Source organism: Perna viridis, chromosome 9 (genome assembly GCF_037379345.1).
Source record: "Perna viridis isolate PV_CMFRI_1.1 ecotype Kerala chromosome 9, ASM3737934v1, whole genome shotgun sequence".
Lineage (NCBI taxonomy): Eukaryota > Metazoa > Mollusca > Bivalvia > Mytilida > Mytilidae > Perna > Perna viridis.
The window spans coordinates 3,261,822-3,279,472 of record NC_142453.1 but is presented as its reverse complement, the minus strand read 5'-3'; the positions used below and the strand labels follow the sequence as shown (position 1 = coordinate 3,279,472).

The 17,651-nt window shown below is 33.1% G+C and overlaps 1 pseudogene across 1 annotated transcript; it reads left to right on the top strand.

Moving 5' to 3' along the window:
- Positions 1–483: 483 nt before the first annotated feature.
- On the top strand, positions 484–15,972 carry LOC148606133 (sodium- and chloride-dependent creatine transporter 1-like; annotated as a pseudogene). The gene is made up of 12 exons (XR_015915342.1): positions 484–718; positions 3,744–3,875; positions 5,714–5,999; positions 6,387–6,509; positions 8,525–8,659; positions 9,545–9,648; positions 10,355–10,479; positions 11,497–11,633; positions 12,485–12,613; positions 13,024–13,123; positions 14,024–14,124; positions 15,009–15,972. The product of XR_015915342.1 is annotated as a sodium- and chloride-dependent creatine transporter 1-like (transcript).
- The last annotated feature ends 1,679 nt before the right edge of the window (positions 15,973–17,651 follow it).

The window sequence follows — 17,651 nt, the reverse complement described above, 5'->3', positions numbered from 1 at the left end:
ATTTTAACATCAAATTGATTATAAATATTATCCAGCAGCTTGACGTTACTGTGAAAGTACTTGTATTCGAGGTATCAATTTTCGTGGGTTAATGAGAAAGCACAAATTCTTAGAATCTTGAATTCGTGGTTTTTATGATTCTGTCATTTTCAGTTAAAATAAGTGATCCTTTTCGTTAGGAATCAAATTACGTAGTTTTTCTTACCCACGAAATCCACGAAAATTAGTACCCCACGAACAATAATATTTTCACAGTATAAAGAATCTTGTTATCATTGATTGAAAGAATATGTCATTATTCAAATTGTCTTTATTAATAAAAAAAACTCCTCATTTTTGTACAAATAAATCTCATGATTCAATACTTAAAACAGTTAGGTGTTGTATTTTGGTAAAGGACTCCTTCAATATTTTCTTTGAAAAATATTAACAAGCTTCGGCTAAGAACTATCTGTCAATATATATGGGTCACTATATTTAAAGGAAAAAAGAAATTAGCTTCTGCAATCATCGTAAATTGAAACAGATATGACTGGTGAAGGCGTTCCTTTAGCTGGGAAGGACTCAAATAAAGCTAGATCCGTTGATTCTGATGATGAAATCAAACTTAGGGTAACTTGGACAAATAAAAGAGAGTATATTCTTTCCGTGGTCGGATTTACAGTCGGTCTCGGGAATCTGTGGCGCTTTCCTTACATTTGCATGCGAAATGGAGGAGGTAATTTATCTATAATGTCGTGTTTCCGTATATGATATAAAATTATCATTCAATGTTTTATGTTTAAAGATAAAATACAAAAATACCACTCAGATAGATATTGTAAATTTCGATATGCTTTCGTGGGTTTCAATGAGTAACCGTTCATCAACAACATTGAAATCAAATACATAGGAAGATCCAGATGAAAATAGTTTTTTTTTTTTTAAATTATTTTAATAGTATTTGTAATATATCAATGCAAACGACTGTAACGATACAAAAAGGATAAATAATAAACGATATATTTACGGTTTCAGAAAAGTCCGAAAGGATGAGGGTACATCATTAGAAGGCTCTCTAGCGCGTACTAGAAGAAATGAAATTATCTCCCTTTAGTAAATTCATTTTTTTCCGTATTGTAAAATGTAAAAGTTTTATCTTACTTTCTAACAAAATCAAATATATATAAATCAAGTTTATCTACAGTGCCCGACGTAAATACGAGAAAACAATATTGGGTAGTCACGATTTGGTACAGTCACGTATTCATCCCTGAAAGAATCTTTACTTCAATCTACGCATTAGCAAGCTATACGCAACCAATAATGTCTTCAGTTCCGTAAAGTAGTGTTGTTCAATAATTATTGACATATTTAAAAACACGTTTATATAAAATTCGGTGATCATTGAGACTATTCCTCTGAAATCGGAACCAACAGAAAAGAGACAAAAACACAAAACATGTGTTACCATTGCCTTCTAAACTACATGGTCACACTGCGTGTTAAAAGTCACTGGTGTTTCATTCTTGTACTTAACTAAGACAGAAACAGACAGACAGACAAATCCCTGCTGCACAGTGTTTAATATTTTCGTAATCATTACAATAGGTAAAACACAATAAGCATGTATAGGTATAATTCATTATTGATGAACTTGTCATAGAAAATAACAAATGACACTTGTTCAATAAAAAACTTATGATAGCGAAATGTACTAAACTGGTGTAGGAAAGTTTGAAATAAATGCATCTGTATATATGTGTGTACTCTCCCGCCTTTAGGTATTGCATCATACATTCCGTAATCTCCTACTGTTCATCCGGGAGCTTGAAACCTGCCGCTTTCGGAATTTCGGTTTTCATTGGTGGGGAGAAAAAAGGTGTCATGAAGCTCAGAAATGACACACTCAAATTTTGGATCAGTTTTTATTTCTAAATACCAATTCAGTGTTATAATGTTTGAAATTAATCTATCTCAAATTCTAGCGTAGTTTTTTTTATCAATAAAATGTGCCGTAAAATTGACGCTACGTCAAATCACCCTCTTCCGGAAAATTTTAGGGGGGTTTCTACTTCTCTTGAGTTTCCGAACATTAACGCCCACGCCAATGATATTTTCGCTCAAATGCAAAAAAATCTTGTCATATGTTAAAATCACGTTCATTTTCTTTTCGTTTAAATGTGATGTGGATATTCTTCTCACAAAACCGCAAATGGTTCGCGGCCAGGCCATGGTTATATAACATAACAATCCACAATGTATGGTCGCGCCTCTTCAAATCCACGACACGAGACGCGCCTGTCTTTGTCTTTCAACATTTTCAAGAGGCGGATAACACAATTTTGAAAGACAATAATTTAAAACAAACGTAAAACAGGATGCAGCTGACTGAAATAAAAGACAACTTTGTTTAAAACAAATTATAGACGCTAAAATTTGTATGAACATATTCGAAAATACGACCAAAAGCTGAACTGCTGAGAACAAACAGAAAGATAAGAGCGTTTGGAACCAATATCTGATTATACGTGTCTTAACAAATATCAAAATTACATGTAGATAGATATTTACACATGTCCGTTGAAAATTTACATGTACATCCATGCATGTCATGAACGGTATGGCAAAGTAATTTATCAGGTAACAGCACCAGCTTATATCACCAGCTTGATATAAATTATGGGCAACATTGGCATACATATATTTAAAAAAGTATACACCGAATACGAAAGAATTGTTGATTTTTTTTAAATAGCAATAAACAGAAAATTCAAGTAACAGGATTGAATACACAGAAAAATGCGTAGAAAATTAATAAATATCGCACAAACTTTGCAATAGCGAATGCATGCAGGGACGTGTTTGCGATATGTGTGTATTGCACAGTCATATACATGTATTGGAGATATTTTATATTTAATAATCATATTATTAAATAAATAAACACAGCCTGTTTTTTGTCGTTGCAAAAATAAGAATCGGGAGAGGGTTAAGTCTTTATTTGCGTTTAATATTAGAACAATGTTTCTAACTTTACCGGATCATATTTGGAATGGAATGCGTTGAAACATACAAACAAAATTATCTTTAGAGTGTGCTACTGGTTTCTATACACTAATGCTTATACATGTACCAGCTTATTAAAAGCCTCTCAGTCAACACAGAAATACATGGACAGGTGATGTTGGACTTTTTTAAGCAATTTTAGTATGAAGTTTGAAAGATCGTTTTAAATAAATGCACATAGAGATCCAGCGTTGACCGAAAAATATTTTTTCTAGTAGAAAGAATTTATAAATGCAAACTTTCAGTTTCAATCTGATTTCAGTTAACGCTGGATCTCACTATAAAATAAGTTGCAGAAGAGTGAAAAAATGTTATTTACTGAAAAGCATTCAAGACGGTTTTTATGCATGCGTTTCTCAATCGTTACTTTTAAAATTACAAACTTAATCCATGAAATTAGAAATTTACAATATAAATTATGTAATTATTTAGTTTTCTTCCGAATTTTTGAAATTTTTTTTACCAGTTATTTCAGTAGGTAGAATAAGGCCTTATAGGCCCTTGTCCTTTAGGTTGGTGAATAACTACGAGGACATTTGGTTCACAACCATTGTTATGCACCGTTCAATCATATTTCTCAATTGTTAAACACTGCACATATTGCATTATGATATTCATAATATACACATATATGTTCACAGAGCTGTAAATACATTAATGGCATTACTTGCTTTGTTTTGTTTTTATTGAAACAGGAGCCTTCCTGATACCATTCTTTATATTTCTCATAATATTTGCATTACCACTTGAATTCCTTGAATTGTCGATAGGGCAGTTCAGTGGGAAAGGATTTATTGACGTCTGGGAAGTTTGTCCCTTGTTCAAAGGTAGGTTCTGTGAATGTCATTGTAATTGGTTTTATATCTGCTAGTGTATAATTTCTTACAAACTAACTTTAGATATAGTAGTATTAAAGTGTTATTTATGTTATGAATAATAGTCAATATTGGCCAAAGCAGATTGTATGACCTTGCGGTTGGAATTTGATGCTCTGCGAGGGCCTATATTCACACAATACCTCTTTTATCATACACATTATAGTTATAAATCTAGTGTCCCCTGAAGTGTTATCTTCTTCTAAGGTGTGAGTTTTACACACTGCTCTAATAAGGTTCAAACGCATGATATTAGCACCAGCGCGATATGACTAATATTTTTCATATATATTATATTTCAATAATCAATAAATATGTATAAAAATATAGTTTTAATCATTTTATTGTATTCTTTTAACTGAAACAGGATCAATAAACGTTGATTTTTGTCAGTCCTGTAACCACCAGAAGTGTCGATCGACAAAATATTTTTACACTTTCGCGGTCGTTGACAATATTTACATGGCTGTAAATTGATAGAACATCAAAATTTGCAGTTATACAATACGGATCCTTGACAGAATAAGTCGTTTCAAGTTCGACGAAGTTCTATACAAGTCACTTGTACACCATGTTTAAAGCCCACTTTTTGTACAGTTTGCGGTTGTTTCCTTTTGCTGATCTATAAAACTTCACTTTGTTTTTGTAAACTGTTTCATTGACATTAGTTTCTAGGAGATCGCTTTTTATTCTTCTGTTCAAACTGTTAATTTTGTCTACTGAACTACAAGTAAGCAGTATGAAAATCGAAATTCGGATTGCTTCTTATTGTTATCATGTTAGGGAACATAAAACATTTTTCGACATTAGTACTGATGGTGCTAGAGGGGTATCATTATGATGGTCACCCTTTACCTCTACTCTCATAAAAATATCAACAACATTATGTGCCTTCTAAGAAAGAACGATAAAGTGAAAGTAGACAGGTGCAGAAATCACTACTTTCGTTTTGAAATTTAGCCATATCAAGGGGCCTAGAGTTTTTGCTCAGAATTGTTTTACCCTACATTGAATAAAGAAAATGAGGTTTTAAGAGTATGGCTGATTCATTCAGCTTTCAGATGACACTAAATTTGCATACCTCTACTAAACAAGGAGAATTATAGAGTGCTATATTGGGACTACTTCATGTCATTATGAACTACTTTCTTGTATGTTCAGGCGACTGGTTTCCGAAATAGTGGTATTACACCTATACAGGCTATTGTACGTAATCCCATTTGGAAAATGACGGCTTTTCAAAGATGTTCACCAGTCAGACAGTAAAAATGAATTAAAAAAAAAATCACACAGACGTGTGACAATGGGATGCCGAAGAAACATCGTGTTACACTGAGCGTAATAAATGTTTATATTAAAAAAGTAGCCAAAGAGTAGTACTCGTCAGGAAGATGTACACTCATACACAAGGCAAAATAGTTCTCATGGAATCAAGTGAATTCACATGAAACCACATTAATTAGCTATCAAACTGTGATTTTCACGTCCCAGTTTGAGATGAAATAATAATAATTCATAACAAATATACGTGGTTATTTGATTCACATAGATTTCAATTGAACTCATTTAAGTAACAATCATGTTAAAAGTGTTTGCTTGAGTATGACCGCCATCTTTCAGCAACTTATCAATAAACCTTGTCATATACAAGTCGAACACGATTGTCAAGGTATGCACTGGTAGTATAGCATAAAACGCCTACACATCATCCAACATATATTTTGGCACTTCGCTTTGCAAAGAAAAACGTACTGTTTTATACTAAGGACATATTATTTCTTCCTTTTAAGGACTAGGCTGGAGTATGATGACATTGTGCATGTCTTTTGTCGTATACTATAATTCAATCTTAGCATGGACCATTTACTACATAACAAAATCTTTCCTCAATCCACTACCATGGAGTACATGTGATAATGTATGGAACAGCCCCAATTGTGTGACGGATCATGGCAAATTGGAAACTGCACATAACCAATCTGTTTTGCAAAACCAGTCGTCTTTTTTTAACATTTCCTGGGCAATAGGCGATTCAAGGCGGTCATCCTTTATCACTGCATCGGAAGATTTTTGGCAGTAAGTTTGTTTTGAAGTATAAGACATTGAGTATTCTTTGATGTCATTATTTTGAAAAGTGTACGACTTCCACTATTTGCGCATCTCCATTGTGAGAAACGTGACATGCACAGCAGGTAAATGAAGATGTGTAGATTACGCATTCCGTTCGGATAGATCTTATTACTGTTCCTAGCACTTGGTGATGACCCTTCTTACGATGTCGATGACAAGGTTGATATTACATTACACTCGATATAATGTTCATCGTAATATTGAATTTAAAATTTTATATGTTTTTAAAGAGAGATGTAATGAGTGGGAATTTTTCAATGAGTTGATTGAAAAAGAAAACATGTGAACAGAATCGAAAAGTATTCTAACAAAAATATCTGCCTTTTTTTTCAGTCATGGAATCCTTGGTATAAGTTCCGGGATCGACGAAATAGGACAGATCGATTGTTATGTTTTTTGTGTGCATGGGTTATTGTCGGTCTCTGCATATGTAAGGGCGTCAAGTCTGTCGGAAAGGTTATTGTATTATTCGTGATATTTTTTCTCAAATATGAATTCTTAGAAGACCAAGTGCATTTTCAGTCGAATCATCAAATATTATTATTACAAATAGCAATTTCATAATCTGAATGAACTGCTATTTTCGTGTTGATACAGTAAAATAGCACTTCAAAATAATCGTCATTAGGACTTGTAAGTCTCGAACTAGTTTAATTTTTTCCAGAATTTCCGATGTAGAATGCATTGAAATCCGACGACCGGACTTCTGGGATCTCGAAACGCTGCATAACAATGCAAAAACTTGTATTCTATGTTTTTCTTAAAGGAGAAGGAGTAATCAAGGGAACCAAGGTTACAGCGTTAATCAAAAGAATATAATCCAGGGACAAAGACCAGACATGGAAAACAGACATACAAAACAAAGAACATAAAGTAACTAAAATCATACATACAAAGTAACAAAAGCAAATGAGCAACTCGGACTCCACTAAAAACTGGGAGCATGGACCAGGTGCACCGGTAGGGTAAGCTTCCTCTGCTTTTCTAGAAACACCCGCCGAGTTGTTAATAAAAAGTCAAGTCCGGGGTAGATAGACGAGGAAAGGAAAACTATGACCCGTTGAATAAATCAGTTTTCATGGTGCAGATGGATTCCGAAGTGAGAAGACCATGTTGGCAAGTTATAAATGTCGAAACTATTCTGTTAAACCTTCATGAAAATTAAATTGAAACAAAATAATTTCCTTTTGTTAACTTATTAACCGGGATTAATAATTAGGGCATTTGCATTTCCTGCGTTGATCTTTGTTGTCACGAAGTCGGTTTGTGAAGTGAAAGTAAGTAGGTAATTGATTACAATGTCCAAAGCAAGCGCAGATTATGGACTTTCCCCCTATATTTAAACCCAAATATACAAAAGAAGAGGTTGAGGCACAACGTGTCAGCAAATGGCAGACAACATTGACGAACAACGGGATTTGCAGCCAGAAGACTATAATCTGTAGAAAATCTAATGGCTACTTCCGAACGCCGGTGTTGCCGGTCAAACATTATTTCTCTTTTATCATTTGTGCAATCGTAAGCTTGACAACACACCATGTTTTGGTGATTAGATAAGCAGGATCCTTAAAATATATTTACGGAATGGCATTTGTTTACTTATTATATGCAGTAGTTGTATCAGTACCAAACCGACTTAGTGACGTCACGAGCTAATTAGAATCTATCGGTTAAAATCAATAAAGTCTGCTTATGATCTTCCTTCAAATAGGAGAGTTCTACAAGATGGCTATCTACATTCAAAGATTAAGAATTTTGCATAGCCTTGAGCAATTTACAAAAGCGCATTTTGAATTAAAGGTTATTTTTTTTTGCTTACACGGGTATGATATTTTATACGAATCTAACTTCAAGCAAAGGTGGTCTTTCCCTTTTCTTATCTGTATTTTAACACGAAAAGCTACTTTGCGTTTAATACTGAACTATGGTAAAAATTAACCTCCATACAATTAAACCACGGAGTCGCGTTACGATAATTATCCTATATGTGAAACTAATATTTTCAATTGACTAAATGAAAAAATATATTCCTGTTATTACTGCAGTCACCTAATAGTAGGTAACGCATGGCAAACATGGTGCAACGGCTGCTTCCAATTATTAACGCGCTTTTGTTGCAATGCATCTTATTAAGGCATATATTGGCATCACACACAATCTTCCACTTAACTTAAATGTTTTTCGTTATAATTTCTGCTATGCTTTTTGAGTAATCCTACAAGGTATCTGAACCGTTAGTGTATATTAAAACAAACCCCTCAATATATATATAACGAAAATGGATATGGTGAATATATGAAAGGGACAAACTTCCAACCGGAATGAACAGCTCAAGGTCAACATGGGTCTTCAGTGAACTGAACGACGAAAAAAACCCTCACACCACAGAGCTGCGACTGTACCAGTTGCATACCATGAATCAGCATTTCTTATCAGGAAACTTCGATCATGTAAAATTGTTTTATTTTCAGGTAGTGTATGTTACAGCCCTTCTACCTTACTTGATCCTCACAATCATTCTTATACGTGCCTTGATGTTAGAAGGGTCTGTTGATGGAATAATGAAGTATTTGACACCAGACTTCAGCAAGCTGCGTTCTTTTCAGGTAAGTACAACATGTAACAAAGGGGCGGATTCAGATATCAATTAAAGCAGTTCCAGGCTATCAGTTGCTCATTTTGTTCAAATCTTGGTAAAAAATAACCATTTTATCCAACAGAAGTAGGTTTCAGCAACTAGGACCTTCTATTAGATCCACCAGTTGTACAATTTCTCATGCATATTAACCATTTTAAAGCTTGTACAACTCTGTCAAACTGAGTAATAAAGTTCGCCTTTTCATGGAAATGAGAACTGTATTTATTGAATATTGAATAAACTAATTACGATTAAAGAAACGTGGGGAAAGTCACCTCCCGTGCGCTTGTTGCATCAAAATTTCCGTACAAACTAAATTTCATCTAAACAGAGTTCATGGCCGCCTAGGTTTCTGAGAAATTGCTATGTTTTTCTTTTTTCGAAATTTACGCCTTAATCGAAGTTTCGAAAAGCTAAAGTTCAACTTCAGATTATACCAGTTTATTTCGCGTTAAGTCGGTAGGTCTGTATACCATTTTTTAAATCCAAAATTCATCCAATGCGGAGCATTTAAAAGTCCCATCGATACAAAGACAAAATATGATAGAAAAAATAATAGTAACAAACGAAGTAAAAACAATAAGTCACTTGTATATTATGTGACGTTTCTGTACTTTTATATTGGCGGTTTACCTTGAATGAACATACCCATTTAGCTTTCTGAAATACGTACAAAAATGTATCAAGAGGTTAATGATTTACCGAAAGTAGAAGAGGTGAAACAATATGAGAATTATTATCAGTCAGAAACCCTTTAAGTATGTTTTTATCAATATTAGTTTTTTTATCAATATTTGATTTTCTACCATTATTCCAATAATACCTGATACATTGATACCTTTTTACATTTTAGATATGGCTAGAAGCGGCACTTCAGGTGTTCTACTCACTTGGTCTAGGTTCCGGTCTAACCATTTCTTTGTCCAGTTTCAATAAATTTAAAAACAACTTTCGCAGGTAAAAAATAGCTAACTGGAATAATAAAGTCGGAACTTTTCCAATTCCCCTTCACTGAAAGGAGAATCTTTTCTAGAAAAAATTTCTGTTGGAAATGTTGTGATACGCGTTTCAAAGTAGTTCTAACCAAAAGGTAGTGATTAATAAATAAATCACTACAAATAAATAACAGTAGCTATCCCTGGACTAAGGCGCGGAGTGAGGACCTCAGAAAAATATAATGGTGAACATTCAAAATGTTTAACAAATACAGACAGATTCGTCCGCCTATGGCTTCAAGATTTCTCTTCTTCTTTGTAATAAAAAAGGCTGATGAGTTCAAAAATTTGCACTTTTTTGTTTTGAATTTATATTTGTTTTCAGCAAACTGATAAAAAAGCTATTCAATTTTAATTCGAGTGCTTTTTGTATGACTTTTGTTGCTGTCGAGCACAGATTGTAGTCATTTAAATTTTGAATAAAAAGAAAAATTATGTACACAATTTTAAGTAGCAGTCTTTTAGTTTTTATGCAAAATATCGAAAATAATAAAAAAAAATATATACGAAAAAACAAAACCCTTTTTTTATATTGAAAATATATTAGTATGGGTGTTTTATTTATAAAAGTATAAAAATACTACAGTCATCCAGGTAGGCGTATGATGATCTTTTAAAAAGTCAAGAACAGTATCAATAAATAAATAAATCGATATGTTACATTTCAGAGATTCAATATTAATTGTTTTTGCAAGCGAGTTTACAAGTGTATTTTCTGGGCTGGTTATCTATTCAGTATTGGGATTTATGGCTGCAAAACAATCCATTCCCTTCGACAAAATAATAAAATCAGGTAATTATAATTGCATTTGTTTCATGATAAAAAAAGAAAATACGATTGTTGATATTTGAACTAAGAGTTATAATCGCATATGTAATTCACTGGAAATGCCCCTTCACTCAAATATTTATCAAGTCTTACAAACATTAAAATGACTTTAATATAAAAGAACAAATGATAATGATATTGTTTGAATAAGGGTAACAACAAAATTACTGAATTCTTATTCGATTATTCGTCAAGTCAAGTCAACAATAAATCTGACAAAACAGATACTTAATCACCGGAGTGGCTGATACAGCAGATATCCTGTACTGGAATAGAAATTCAAACCAAATGGTTGGTTAAATCTAGGTTTTACAGCGCGCCAATATTTCATTTTTCATTTCGGCGTGAAAATACCGGTGCCGATTGAATTGCATTTGCATGCCATAGTGTCATAATTAGTAAATCGGTGTTCATATTAGAACAAAGAATGAATTACAAAAACAATCTTTATTCATTGTTTTAGTAGAAACTGTGTATTTTTCAACCCAGGACTGATATCTGAAAAAGAATTTAGTAAGAGACTTTTTGAGACACAGTCCCTCATACCTCTGATTCAGAGGTCTCTTACGAATACATTTATGGCGTTCAAGGAAATCATGGTAGTTAATACTTTCTCTAACGTAGACAATCAAATGTGAAATATAAACACCATATGCAGGAGATGAAGGTATATTGCTCAACAGGTACGGAGAATTTGTAATTTTATAACTAAAGTCGACTACAAGCTGTTTCAATACTATCCTTTTTTCTCGAGCTCTAGTGGGTATACTGAATGTAACCATTTACAAAACGAAGGGTTGTACATCATCAATATATCTATATTTGAAATGAAAAGATTTATTTTTTTATACTTTACGAGGTTCAGACTTATATGAATGAAAAATACTCCTGTTAAGTATATTATCAATCTGGAAATCAAGCATGCTGCACACTTTGCCCTTTTGAAAAATATGTTGACTTGTACATCTCATATCAATGTAGGGCCAGGTCTTGGATTCGTTGTGTATCCTGAAGCACTATCATATTTACCAGGACAGAACCTGTGGGCTGTGATCTTCTTTGTTATGCTTTTGTCTGTTGGTCTCGACACACAGATATTTCTTTGCTTTATGTTTAATGCATTTTAACAAGTCAAATATAGATTAGAACAGGTCATTTGGATTCATTGATGAATACATGTATGACCCTAACTCAGGCAAATTGTGTTCTGACTCTGACCGAAATATCATTACTTAAAATCATGAATACAATGCTTGTTGAGATAAAAATCACTTACAGTTGGGAATCTTAATTATAACCCCACCAGAACCTAGGTAACACCTATAGTCAAAACTGTCGGTACTTTTGGAAAATAGGCAGATCATACTGGGCATGGTTATTCTTTGATAAGCCATTACTGTACTACGATTTGTTAGCGGCTACCAATATGAAAAAAACATGTATATAAAAAAACTATAGCTAGATACTTTGGAACTTGAAATTTTGAAAAAAGTGGTTGAGGTTGATATGCCATGGCAACCAATTTTCATGACATAATTTTAAAATGCTCCGATTTGGAGGAAATCTTGTTTCAAGAGTGAGATTGACCTTATACAGCTACATTTTGGAATTTCGAGATAGCGTGAAAGTAGTTTTTGCTTTCCAAACTTCAAAATGTTCTTTTTTGTGTCAAACTTTGGTTGTAAGGGCGAATATAATGTGCCGCATCTAAAGTTTGAGGTTTCAATACAATATTCGTTCGGGAGGTGACTTGTACCACGTTTCGATATGTGTAAACTTTAATTTTGATTGCATCTACTTATATCAAGTGAATATTTTAAGTGGAGAAACCATAATAAACAATAAACTGTATGTATCGGGAGGTTAACGATCTACTTAAATGATCTCGTACATGTAATATCAAATTTTGATTCATGGGATATAGATCAAATTATCTATTCTTAAACTTTCATTGTTTCTTCGTATTAAGTTTGTAGGTTGTGAAAGCCTAATTAGTGGTTTAAAAGACAAATCAAAATTACTCAGAGAAAGTGGGATGTTATTTACAGCTGTTTTCTGTACCCTTTTATTCCTTCCTGGTATCATATTTTGTTCAGAGGTATGAATATAATTCTTAACTGAAAGATAATCTAGATGACATTCAATAGTTTAATATTTTTGCGTTTATTAGAACACAAATAAAGTAATTAATGCAATGTTCGTATATTAACCTTAACCTACATAATGAAATTCGCTTGATGATGCCGTAATGCATCAAATCGATTAAAACTACAATTACATTGAAAAAACAGTATTCAGTTATTATTGTTATCTAAAATTACAATACATTGAAAACAAATATTCAGTATAATATTACAGAAAATGCGAAATGGGGTGTTACAACGGAGTACCTTCCGGGTACATGTACCAATGTAACCCTCGACCTCGTCTCTATCGGTCAAATATCAGCATCTTTTACAACAGTTCCCATGTGCATACATGAAAAGTGTACAATTTTTTTTATGACAGGGAGGAATGTATGTATATCAGTTAATGGATTGGTATATTGCTGCATTTGCTCTTCCAATAATGGCTTTTCTGGAGTGTATCATATTTTCATGGATTTATGGTAACTAGTATTCTATTGATTTTCATCAGGTGAATCGTACAATTCAGGGCATAAATCCTTATTTGTATTCCTCATTGTTTCAAGCATACACTGGCGTTACTTTTGAGACTTATTGTATTTAAAATCGTTGCATTTGAATGGTGCCATCATTTTGTTCCTCTACATAACCAATGGTAAACCGAATTCAAATCAATATTCGGAACAAGGATCTATGTTTAATATTTTCATAGTAAGACTTTTCGAAAGATATTGCTGTTACAAACAGAAAAAAAATATATCGGAAGTTATTTTTTTTATTGTTGCAATGATTATGATACATACGGGGCTTTCTCAAATGTATTACTGCTGCTTAAAAAGGGTCCATATAAATCCACATCTCTGACTTGGAATACGCATCTCGTCTGTCAAATAAAACCGTGTGTAACCCGAATTCGAAACCAGACAATTACAAAATCCATTTATATCAGTTTAAATGTTGTTTTTAACCTTAGTAAACCGAACATATTTTTTAAAGAGGTTTACTTAGGGTAAGGGACACAACTCTTATAAATCATTGGAACGTTTGTATTCAGCATTCAAATGTTTGACATGAAACTCAAGTAAGCACCAAAGTAACTTGGATTGATTTTATTCTGTGTGAAAGCTTGATAAGCTCTGGTGAATATGATAAAAACATATCACTGATTTAAAGAGTTATGCCCCTGAACTTGGATCTGCCGCCTTAACCGAACCATTTTTTTAAAGTCCGGGAGGTAATCAGTTTGGACAGGTATCACTGTACCCGAAACTCACAGAATCATTGTACAGAATATGTTACTAAAAACTGTATCATACTTGAAGAATCACACATGTATTGAAGTTCGAATAAACGGTAATTGGGTCGGACACTTACATTATCAGGCGCTGAAAACTTCTCTAAAGACATCGAGCTGATGCTAGGAAGAGGTGTTCATCTATTTTACCGAATTTGCCTTAGTTTTGTTACACCTTTGATTCTAATGGTATGTGTTTTTAATAAGGCGTTAAGTGATTAAAACCTTATTTCTACTTCCATAAAAAACTGACTAAACTATTCTTTTTCCTCATTTTTGGTTTGTGCAGATTTTAAGTAGTACTACAGCTTTGAATCATGCAAAATGTGATTTATGGTGAAAAAGCCTTCATATTTTTATTTTTGATATTTTGTTTAAAACGTTATAGTAAACAGAAATAATCATGTGATTTTTCATATAACCCCTGTACATAAGAGATATAAATTATATAGAATTAACTGTAGAATTCAGTTGTGAGGTAGATATTTTTTTATCTGTTTAGGTAGGGAAAAGACTAGGAAAATTCATAGCAATTTTCATCTTAGTTTGACTTATCAAGATCTTAAAATTGCAAGATTCTAAATAACTCTTTGATGTTTTTTTTCCAAAGGTCAAGATGTACAAATACTTAGATAATGTAATAAAATCTCTGCTATTTTTTACTACACATTATACACGCTTTCTTTAATTATTACACATGAGTTAAAATTAAGGAATAATTTGGAACATTCCATTTAATGAGGGGTTTAATTTATTCAGTTTTCTCAATATACTCGACATGATTATTGCAAGTCATGAAATTATACTGCTATGAATCGTTGATTTTAAATCAGCAAACTAATGCAACTTAATGTAACGTTGATACTGATATTGAAGGTAAATAATTAAACATTTTAGTCAAAATTACCATAGTTCTCTATTAAAAGGATTGGGATTAGTCGGCAGTACTTCAGGATTCACCACTGTAATATATTCTGTTTGATGTCTTATTAGTCAAAACAACCGCATTTTTGAACTGGAGCGCATTTATTTTGACTTCTTGTTTCGATTTTTTTTCATTTTTATTTTTTCAGGTATTAATTATAGCGGCAATTGTCGGATACCAACCACCAACCTACGGTTCTTATATGTATCCTGACTACGCTACTATGATCGGCACTTTTATTGCAACCATCCCGCTGATACCAATTATAGGTTTTGCCATATTTGAAGTATATAAGTCGCCTGGGAATAATATTAAAGAGGAAAGGATCTTTTTGAAATTTATATAGGTCAAAATTTTAATGCCCGAACAATTCTGAATAAAATGATACAAAAAAAGGTCACGTGACTCATCACACAAATACAGATAAGTTACAGTCTACATGTTGCTGCACAAACTATAAAAGTTTCATGCGTGACTTTATCATATCACCCTAGGCATCAACTTAATATATCGAGGTATATTATATACCGTACTATCGTTTGTGGGGTACCAATTTGCGTGGTTTTCATGGATGAACCAGATCATGAAATTTGGTTCCCAACGAAAAGAAGATTACCATTGATATGTTTACTTAAAAACTCAAAACTACGTATTGAAAAAACCCCAAGAACTTGTGTTCTCTCCCCAAACCACGAAAATTTATATCCACGAAACAAAATACTTCCTTACAATAGGGCTGACAACAACGGCAATTTGAAAAAAGGCCATGTTATATATCACGTATTTTAACAAAAAATGTCATCGTAAAATAAAATATCCTAACGGAAAAATAACATGTTGTCTGAAACATAATAGTCTAGGATCATAACGTGTAACTGAAGAAGATATCTCTCTCAAACGTTCTTAATAGTTGTATTAATTGAATATTTTACAGAAAATTCAAAATTCTTTAAAACCAAGTAAAAGGTGGAAACCAATGGACAAAGATCTCCAAGATGACTATTACTTGGGATTCAAGGAATATACCTTAATGGAAAAGATCAAAACTAATATTTCAGGAACAGAATCGTCGGTGTAATATTTAAAAACGTTACATTAAATCAATATACCTGTAAAGCAAATTGATATATTTTTTTTTATCTACCTGTTTTTCCTTCTGATTTTGTAAAGCCATTTTAAGCTTATTTTGAAATTACTGCAATTTTGTGGTCGTCATCATGAACTCGTGGATCGTTACGGTGTATCCATCTGCTTCATGGAAACTGATTTGTTCAACATGCCATTGTTTTCCTTTCCTCTTTTGTCTACTCCGGACATGACTTTTCATGAGCAACTCGGTGGGTGTTTCTAGAAAAGCAGAGTACGCTTACCCTACCATTGACCTGGTCCATGCTCCCAGTTTTTAGTGGAGTTGCTCATTTGCTTTTGTTACTTTGTATGTATGATTTTAGTTACTTTACGTTTTTTGTTGTGTATGTCTGTTTTCCATGTCTGGTCTTTGCCCTGGAATACATTCCTTTGATTACCGCTATAACCTTGGTTCACTTGATTACTCATTCACCTCACATGACTTTCACGTGAATGATTCACACGAAATATTCTTGGAAACTCGATTCACAGGAAACACAAAGGCAGTCCGTCACATTTGCGCAATTCTGGTAAATATATTTAAACTGTAAAAGTGTAGGGCCGCTATCTTTCAGGAACTAATTAATTATCCTTACCACATGGTTGTCAAACTCGTTTGTGCTTGGAAACGCACTATTACTTTTTTGCAAAAGTATGCACTTATAAATTTTAAACTGCCACCATGCAAAGAGCAGACGACGCTTACTTTTCTGACACACCCAATGCATGCGCCTGGCTTTTGCATATCGGAAAATGGAATTTCTTTCATCTTTCCTGCAAAGATTGTTTAATCTTCAGGTTCTGTATATTACAGCACTTCCACCTTACTTGATGCTCAAGGTTACTTTTAATCATGTCTTCATTGTAGTAGGGTCAGTTGATTGGGTCATGAAATATTTGTCGCCAGACTTCAGCAAGCTGCTTTAGTTTCAGGTAAGTAACAAAAGATAGATTCAGTCATTTAAATAAAGGGTTCTAGGATATCAATCACTCTATATTGTTCACATTTTGTAAACAAAAAATCAACTTGTCCACCGAAAGAGAAGTTACAATAACCAAAGTCTTTCTCTGGATCCACTACAGGTAAATCTGCCTGTGCAGAAACAAGTTGATTATTACAAAGCTTGTACAACTCTGTCATACTAAGTACTGAACATCGCTAGTACATCCCCATCACCGTTTTGGGATTTTCTCGGACCTGAATGGGTTCATAATACTATTGAGGTATTAACTTCAGCATTGTTTCGTGAATATAAGTGCAGCGCTTGGTCATGATGAAAGAAAGAGTGGAAGCCCTGAGTAGTGAAATGTCAAAATTTCGTAGAAATTGTGTTTTCAAACATGAAGATGCCTATACTAGTAAAATTCAGTTTTTTAGCTTTTGAATTAGTTTAAGGTTAATGGTTTATTTGAATAAATGTTGAAAAGCCTCACTCGCGTAATTATTAAGTGAAATTTCTTAGAAATTGGATGTGATCTCTGAACAGTTTAGACTAGGAAATCCCAAGTCCTATTTTTGCGGAAAAAACATTAAAGAAACCATACGTCCTTGTTTACCAAAAAAAAAAAAATAATAACAACAGCGGTATCATTGAATTTTTCAGTGCGGTTGTATAAATGACTTTTATTTCGTGCAATATGAGTGTATCAAATCTATGAAAAG